Source organism: Crinia signifera, chromosome 4, assembly GCF_055691185.1.
Source record: "Crinia signifera chromosome 4, ASM5569118v1, whole genome shotgun sequence".
In the NCBI taxonomy this organism is placed as follows: Eukaryota; Metazoa; Chordata; class Amphibia; order Anura; family Myobatrachidae; genus Crinia; species Crinia signifera.
This window is the reverse complement of record NC_139220.1, coordinates 235,969,396-235,977,163: the sequence shown is the minus strand read 5'-3', so window position 1 is coordinate 235,977,163 and position 7,768 is coordinate 235,969,396. Positions and strand designations below refer to the sequence as shown.

At 44.6% G+C, this 7,768-nt stretch overlaps 1 long non-coding RNA gene across 1 annotated transcript; it reads left to right on the top strand.

The window, feature by feature from the left end:
- Positions 1-642: 642 nt before the first annotated feature.
- On the top strand, positions 643-7,437 carry LOC146075116 (uncharacterized). Its single transcript, XR_014473505.1, has 3 exons — positions 643-1,702; positions 4,896-5,070; positions 5,568-7,437. It is a non-coding gene; the product is annotated as an uncharacterized LOC146075116 (long non-coding RNA).
- The last annotated feature ends 331 nt before the right edge of the window (positions 7,438-7,768 follow it).

Sequence of the window (7,768 nt, the reverse complement as noted above, 5' to 3'; positions counted from 1 at the left end):
CACAGACTGCGAGAAGACACGTGAGAGGAGGTCCACCGGCAGTGTTTCAGAACGGTGTGATACAGTCAAGGGATAGACCGCGAACCGGCCCAAGAAGAATGTCAGGTCGTGTCCTGTGGTTCAACGTACCACGCGGGTATGGCTTCATTCAACGCACAGATACCGGGCGAAGCGTGTATGTGCATTACACCGCCATTCAGCATGCCGACCCTGAACACAACTTCCGGAGCCTGAGAAATGGTGAAGCCGTAGAGTTCGAACTGGTGAACGGGAGGAGAGGCACCAAGGCCGCCAACGTGACCGGTCCAAATGGAATCCAGGTGCACAGCAACAGACACGTTCCAGAGCAACATTGGCGCAACCCGCACCATAAAGAGCCTCCACAGTACCATCAGCAAGGCTACCAGCACAACAGGACAACAAATGGCAAGAGTGACAGATTTACCGCCAACCCTCCTGCACCGGAACAGATGCCCCGCCCACCGGAACCTGACGTCACGAGGCAACGTGAACCGCTGAGAGAAAGCGAGAAACCGTTTGTGCTGAGTGAGGCAGTCCACCAGAACTGCCAAGAAGTGACCAGGCCTCACCTTCCCCCTGAGCCTACGCGGGAGTGCATACCCAGGATGAACAATGCCGACTACCAGGTGGCAAACCTAAGGCAGACAAATGCCAGGGTGATCGACCTGCAGAGAAGCCCTGAGATGGTGGTCCACATGGCTGCGACACAGACAGTGGAGCCATCAGAAGAAGAACGAGCAGAACCAGCTATGCCACCACCCGAACCCAAGGCTGAGATAGAAACGCCGAAGAGAGATGAGAAGGCCGAGACCTGTTCCATCAATGGGAAGCCTATAACGAACAGAGAATATACAACCATATCAGGAGAAGAATTTGCCTTCAGGGTCCAGCAGGCGATACTGAGATCTAAGAAGCAAGACCGAGAGGCGAGATGTGCTTAGAGCCGATCGCACACCATGAGAGTGGGCACCATCCATGGACGACAGTGACGCACCTGGACCGCAGAGGGATGGGAGTCCTGTGGCGGAGGGATGGTTGACCCAGGGAGCCCACATTGGATAATCAGGTGACAGAGAGGTAGCGATGTATATTTGTTGAATGTGTGTATGTTCACCGTTTTCTGTTGTCATTCAAATAGTTTGTCATGGACATTGAAAGACTTTACTCAGGATTTAATGCCCCTGGTTGGTTGCCTGGGGACAGGCAAGTTTCTAGCATGGAGGTATGTGGCACCCCAGGGGGTACCCCTTTTATTCCTGTACCCCCAGATTGTTAACATTGCAGCCAATGCTGCCAGAACAGGTCCTTTCCCCTGTCAGCAGGGCTGTGAGGGGTTAACAGAGTCAGCTAGTCCCAGCTCCCCTGCACATGTGACAGGAAGCTGGGAGGTCAGAGGGGATCCCAGCAGCAGTGTGTGAGAGAGGACATGTGGAGAGAGGGAAAAGCTTTGTGAAGAAGAGCTGCAACAACTCCAGTGTCAGAGAAAAAAGGAGAGTGCTGCCTAAAGACAGAGGGAACAAGTGCACTGAGGCATGTGAAAGGAAGATAAAGGAGGTTGCTGTCCCAAGTATGAGCAGAAGGAAGAGATAGAGAGAGCACACTGCAGCACCCAGAAGAGGGGCCAGACAGCATGCAGCAGTATAGCCAGAGATTCATGTGGCAGAAGCCAGCAACACCCAAGGTACTGATTCAGTCCCCCTGAGACAGCATCTACACCCTTGTAAGGGGATATCAGGAAATAGAGCCACCTCATAGACTCCCACCACAAAGGCTAGTACCCTATTGAGCTCTACAGACAGGACAAGGTCTGCCTAACCCCAGTAAAAGGATATAGAAGCAGGGCAGAGAAGTGCCTGCTAGATTCACCCTGTCCAGGACAGCTCTATATTGAGGCTACCCCTGCAGCCTGTTTTACAGTTACAAACAGGAGGTTACCCCTGAGCCGGGAATCTGCCTGCCCCTCAGTGAGGATTGTTTTTGTCATTCACCCTTCCCTGTGAATCATAAATAAGTGTGCACACTATCATAGGGACATACCCTTATATGCTTGAGGACCTGTCGACGAGGGACCATTGGTTTGAGCCAGAGACTGGTATTCTGTGGCAGTGTATGTTAATTGATTTGTTAGAGTATATTTAGATTTTTGAATCATTTAAATTGATGGCTGAAGTAGAGAGTGATTATTGTTTGATTTTATGCTTTACTATAAATGCCTGTTTATTGAGTATTTGTTACATCGTTTGCAACTTATTGAAATATTGCAGCGGCCAGTCAGTGTAGTGGTAAATAAAATTACTGTCGCTGCTAATTGTGGTACTGTTGCTTTTGTGGGTCCTCCTTGGGTTATGCCATTCCCTGCCACAGGTTCATCCAAGAAGAGGCCGTGAAGATCTGAAGCCGGCAAGTCCAGAGTCCAGGTGCTCATCACACCACCCCGCGGCAGTGAGGCTGTCACACATGTGTACTATGGCCCGTACGCATGCACAGTCTATTGATAATTGCCCGACCTGCAAAGTCGACCTGTGTCATCAGCTCTGCATTAGACCCTTACTTCTAGTCTAGGAAGATGCTGAAATTGCTTAGCAACACACTTGGGTCCATTCCGTTTAAGTACAACACAGTGCACAGATGTGACTTTAATGCTGTGTGTAACCTAGAACCATATTGTCTACACTGTGAAAATTATTTAGCAAAATGAATTAATTGAGTTGGAGAGAGTTGGAGACTAAGCCTTAAAGACCATACCAGGACCTGCGGAGTTAAAATAACAAAAAAATGACTTGAAATTGTTCAAGCACATGTGCAGATCAGTAGTTAGTCCCATACTCTTATTCAGTCTCATGCTTGGCATCTAAAAATGTAAATTACTGCAATAAGTAAGCGATAACTATTTCATTTACTTAGATATCCAAATTAGAAAAAAGGTTGATTATGCATCTAAGAACCTTGGGGCTTGCAAACAGCATTAAATTCACATCTGTGCACTGTGTTGTACTTTAACGGAATGGACCCAAGAGTGTTGCTAAGCAATTTCAGCATCTTCCAAAGCAGGCAACTGAGACCATATGTTATCACATGAATAAATGGAGTGTAAATGACTATTTTACATAGCCAGATTCCACATATTGTCACATTGCTGGGCTGTGGTAATGATTAACATATGGTACATGACCTCTTCTTAAGGCTGATTGTCATGTAGGTGACAGATAGTCACAGCTATCATCCATGATGTGACATTAGGCGTACAGGGTCACAGTGCCACATTTGTTTGTCTCCCCGCTTCATCTGTCGGGAAATGAATTTAAAGGTTATTCCTAATCCCAGCCCAGAATATGATAAGTATTCATCAGTATTCATGTCATCTATTTATACAACAGCAATATTTTCTGTGACTTTAACATTTGAGAGGGGTGGCACGTTTTCAGCTGATTAAACAGATAAAGTGCTAATGTAAGTATTCCAAGATGAATGAACACTAAAATAAAAATGTGAAAATTGGGCAAAAAATATCTGATAGAACTGTGTCATAATCCAAACTAATATACAGTGATGTCATTGAAGAGAGTTTTCCAGGTTTGTCTAAACTTGGAATGTTTGTGATCCTCAGACAAATCAGAGTGCTGTTTTTGAATTTAAAAAATGTTTTGTAAACATTTTTTTAAATTCAAAAACAGCTCTCTGATTTGTCTGAGGATAACAATAAGCGTATAGAAACTGTGGACATAACTCTGTACACCCTTGTGGTACACCAAAAATCTAGTTCTAGAATATATCTCAAAGGTTCCACTGTATTATCAAAAACCAGATCCCTTGGTGGACCTTTCACATCATTAAACACTTTTCTGTAATACTCCTTTCCTATAGCCTGAAATAATGCCCCGTTTGATAATCTGCTAGTCTGACATGTACCTCACTAACAAGCCATCATGCCGCTTAATGAGCATTACAAATAAATGAGGTATTTTGCTCACTGTCATTTATATTATACTCACATGATAAAAGTAAGTTAGCTCCACAGTCTATTCTTCTTCATTTTGGCAGATTTAAACCCCACAGTAAAATTATATTTTTATCATGTGTCGCACTCCTTTATACATTGCTATATATTTTGCAATGCAAATATTCGGAACCAAGTATTCTTGTGTTTTAATCTTCCTTTAGATTGTAAACTTTACAACCACTTACCAGTCATCACACTGAATGATGTACCATATGCTAGAGGCTTGTATATAAAACACTTCACAATGCGATTTCAGGGTTTTATTCAACAGCCAATAGACTCAGACTGACATGCATACATGGGTGATAAATAGATGTACACATATGTACATATGCAAGGCAGGAGTCCTCACCAGGAGCTTTCTAGATTGTCCATACAGGTCACAATGCCATTAATACACAGCAGATGCCCAGACAAGAAGAACCTTCATAGATCATTCATTGGTTTTAGTTTTAAATAAACAAGTATCCTTCAAGAATGGACACGGAGAGGAAATGCTATGAGAATCTTGCATGTATTTTCCCTGTGATGTCCTTGAAGTTCTTTTATCCTCAGTCCTTTCCATTTTGTACATATTTGCACCTTTTTGTATCATGCAGGTGCTCACATACCTGTGTTACAGGGTTATTCCAGGCCAAGGGTAGGATGCATGTGGAGTCCTTGTAATATGCTCGCATCTTTCATCTCTCACATGTCTTTGAAGCATTCCATCCATGTAGAAAATAAACCAGAAAAAAAATCATCAGCAGCCTATTCTTTAGTGGCTGGCTTTGCATCTGTTGTAATGGAGTGATAAGTTAAATTACATTCTGTGTGTCTGTGTACTGTGGTCTAAGCTAAATTGGCTAACTGACCTCGCTTTTTTTTTCTTCAGCTCCTATCAGTGATGACAGAGGCTGCTGTAAGAAAATGATAATTCCCTTCTGCCATCCCACAGACAAGCGGCAGAGCCTGACAGGAGGAGAGGCACAGAAGCTGCTGCATGTTAATCATTGCTATGGAGAAATCTGCTCTCTGAAGCCTGCTTCACACCTCCCGTGATTTGCATGGTTTGTAATGATCTATTTCACACTTGGATTATGTTCTGCCATAAAGATTAAAATGTATATTTAAAAGAAGTATACGAGATACAAATACTGCTCCGTTACTATCCATTGAATGCCTTCGATGTATTTTATGATGATGCCCAAAGTAAACATATTAAGAGACCCAATATTGGCTATTTACGATGCACGAAATAGCAAGAGAGCAAGTAAAAGCCATTTGCCTGGTAACTATATTATGTGCCTGCTTTTGCAGGTTGCTGTGCACCAGTTTGTGTGGCAAGATGGAGCCTTTGCAGGTAGAAACTAATTGATCTTGATAAGGAGCAAGGCAGGGAGAAATTAGGTTAATATGGTTTATGATCTAGTCATTGTTAATATCATTGTTATTATAACTGTTATGCTTTATTCATATGGTCACACAGCTCTGTACAATCAAAGACTGTTATCCAAACACGCCGTCCCTAGCCCAGGACCCTAAAGTATAATAATTTTCCCAGCAGACTTGTAATTGGAATCGCACTGGAACCGGAAGGTGACCAGTCTGGAACCAAATATAACTGGAACCCGACTGAACCTGAAATATAGCTGGAATCAAATTGGACCCAGAATATAACTGGAACCAGTCTGGACTTGGAAGACAACTTGAATCAGACTGGACCTGGAATTTATCTGGACCTAGATTGTATCTAGAATATAACTGGAGTCAGACTTTACCTAGAATACAACTTTTACCGGTCTGGGACTGTAACACAACAGGAACCAGATGGGACCTGGAATATTACTGGAATCAGACTGCACCCAGACTATAACTTGAACCATGTAAGACAAAATAGTTCAAGTCGTCCGCGCCCCAGAACTGCAGCACTGTAGACACCGAGGGATTACCGGTCCCAAAGAGTACAATCCAAATACACAGAATGGTGAGTACACTGGTGGTACACATTGGAGTGACGCATACAGAGGGCCTTCTGGGACAGACAGATCAGTGCATAAACAGAACAGCGCGAGTGTACTCACCATTCTGTGTATTTGGATTATAACTTGAACCAGGCTGGGACCCATTCTGGAACTGGAAAAGTAGCCAGAGCCGGAATGCCTCAGTTGAAGCAACGTACTATTGGCACCTTGGTCTTGCCAAGAATTTGATCTTACTTAGTTGCTCATTGGATGCTGAGGTCAGCTTGTCTTGGAGAAGCCTATAAATTGGCTATGGAAAGTCAGTTGAGTGAATTCATGATGGCAGCACCCATACCAGAGTTTTGGCAGGTACTTTGGCATTGAAGACACTGAGCACAGCGGAGATTCACACACACATCAACATCCCCAATATGATGGGATCTCCTTGCAAAGGCAGTGTAAACTGACTCCAATGCCAGCCACAAGCAATTTACAGTGTGAGCACCAATTGGGATATACACTTTAAAGGTTAAAAAGTAGGCTTAAGACTCCAGAGCATGACAAAATGTGAACATGGTCAAAAGCTGACAGTTCTCGCAGATGCCTGAAGGGCCCTATAGTCAGATGGGTCTGTCCAGCTGCTGACATGCCCGGCTCAGCATATCTCCAATAAGGGATACCACATTTCATATAAACACAAAGAAAAATTCCTTTCAAAATGGCCACCACCATGAAGGGGGCCAATGAAGTATAAAATGCATTGTAGATTTAATGTAATCACCACAGTGCCAATTATACATGAGTATGGATTCAATCAGGATCTGCTAACAGAGGTAGAGAAGGGGTCTAGTGTCTGTAAACAGCACATGCACAGCTTGAGATATTAGTACCCAGATGCAGCACAGCACACATGTGCTGGATATTGGATACTTAGAGGCCAACGTGACACTCTAGTAAACAGGAATGCGTGGTTAGCATTACCCTGAAGTGCCATGACAGCTTGCCACCAATGCCAGGAAGAGAAAAGTGGTGGGTACATAAAACTCCTGAAAATGAGCAGGACCGCTGACAGGGAAGCAGGACAGCTGGATAGGATGCAGTCTTCCTGTCTGGTTATAATATGAGGCTGTCATGCTACTGTATAGCACATGACTGTGTGGCATAGAGGGCACTATTGTATAGTTACATAGTTACATAGTAGGTGAGGCTGAATAAAGACTTGCGTCCATCTAGTTCAACCTATGTTTATAATAGTTTATCCCTTGTTGTATAGTATGTTCCGATATTTTAAAGACAGATTATGTTACTTATTCTTACCCGTGAATGTTTTTAACCAATGATGTAATGTGAATAAGGGACACTACTGTGTGGTTTAATGTGATTAATGGGCATTAGTATTTGACATCATCAGTGCCCCGGCGCCCCGTTGCTCACCCGCTCTGGGTGGGGGTGGGTAATGCAGCTGCCGCCGCTACGCTCCGTTGGGGGAGGGGGTTGGTGGAGGGAGATGCGGCCGCATCTGCCTCTAGGCGGGGCGGGGGTGTTAGAGATGCGGCGATGGCCGCAGTTCCAGGGGGGTCAGTGTGGGCTCCAGGGGCGGGGGTAGGCTCACTCACCTGCTCCCAGGACGGTGCTTTCCTCCTGCTCTCCTCAGCACCGGCGGGAGTCAGGACCCTTCCTGCTGCTGCTGCTCCTCCAGGCAGCTCATTACTGCCCTCCAGTGGCCTGAACATGATTTGAACTGGGAGGTACTATTGTGTTATCACACCCCTTCTACTACTTAGGTTAGGGCTGGGCTAAAATT